This window comes from Mytilus edulis, chromosome 2 (assembly GCF_963676685.1).
Source record: "Mytilus edulis chromosome 2, xbMytEdul2.2, whole genome shotgun sequence".
Taxonomy (NCBI): domain Eukaryota; kingdom Metazoa; phylum Mollusca; class Bivalvia; order Mytilida; family Mytilidae; genus Mytilus; species Mytilus edulis.
Window position 1 is genome coordinate 97,410,861 of NC_092345.1, and position 1,650 is coordinate 97,412,510.

A 1,650-nucleotide genomic window follows, 5' to 3' on the forward strand; every position below is an offset into this window, starting at 1 on the left:
GTTTCTAAAACTCGTTTTGGACTCAACTGAGATTGACTCGACTTCGGGCCACTGATACCCTTAGTAGGAATGTAGACAGCAGTAAGGTAAGTAGTTGGTACAGCTCCTTCTTTAGGTGTAAAGAGCGATGCCTCCGATATTTCTAGGTGATCGTATAACAATTCCTACCCACCAAACCCAGCCACGCCTGCTCTTGATCCTTATAGTGCACCCCTCATTAGGCAGGCCAATCCGTTAGAATCTTCTATTAAAGAAGACATTAAGGCAGTTACTCATTCCATGACCCAATTTTAGGCAACTGCTAAGGCACAATATATAGAATGTGGCAGACGTCTTTCTCTTTTTGAAAACAAACACCATCTCCCTATTGCTTACACCAGATCAAATGAATTTGTCAACAATAGGATAACTGACGGAGAGAATGATATCTCCTTTGCACCTGGGTACCAAGAGGATTTGGTTTTTTCTTAAGAAGATTGCTCTCCAGCTTCAATTAGAAGGCTCATTCATTCTAGTGCTTTATACCACATTCTTCTTTGAATGGCGAATCTTTCGTTCAGGGAGATGATTAAGGATCTATGTTTAGCTACCGGGAGACTTTCAAAAGTAGGGTTTACTTTATTTGTGGTGAACTTGTTGATATTCCCTTGTCATGTTCTTGTCGCCGCCTCTTCTGTCTTTATGTCGTGCACAGATTTAGGGCTCTATTTGACGTGGCTCGTTACTTATCCCGCCATTATGTATTTGTTATGGTTATTTTTGTGTTCTTGTCTTTCTGTTTTGCTAATATGCTTTGTGTATATGACGTTTTGCTCTTCTTTGTTGACATATTTGTTTTTTTTTATAGTGATTAAGATTATTACAACACATTTTTGACTACTGTACCACTTTTTTTTTAGAAATTTTTACCTATTATATAAAAAAAGAAGATGTTTGTTTGGTTCACATATTGTTGTCAATATAATGGAATTCAATGTGACTGTCATGCAAGTGAGAGGTTAAGCTAGCTATAAAACATGTTTAATCCAATTGCTTGTACCAAGTCACATTCCTTTGATATGTTTGAGCATTTGATTTTGCCATTTGGTAACGGATATTCGGTTTTGAATTTTCCTCAGAATTCGGTACTTTTGTTTTTTTAGCTAACTATAAAATCTGTCATAATCCACCAATTTCTACATAAAAAATGCCTGTAACAAGACATTTGTTATTCATTCGTTTGATGTGATTTTTTATTTGGTTCTGAACTCTCCGTTTTGAATTAACCTCAAAGTATGGTATTTCTGTTATTTTACTTATGGCTACTCCAACATTTGCTCCTTCTGGGGTGATATGTAGCTGCTATCTGTTAATATTGTTTAAACTTAAGCTTGATACCATCCTTATAACCTTTCGTTAAAATGAAAGCTTTTAAAAAAAATGTGTGCAGGCTTCTTTTTAAGCCCAAGAATGTGAAAGAAAAAAAAAATGACGAAACTTGAATTGTTTGTTTATATATCATTTCCAGGTGAATCATGTGCTGATTTTCTAATCCAGTCTAACAACTTTTCCCCCAAATGAAAAGTAATGACTACAGAACTATGAGGTATGGTTGCTTTGAAATGTACTAAAACATGTAATACATACCATTATTTCAAAAGGATCTAACAC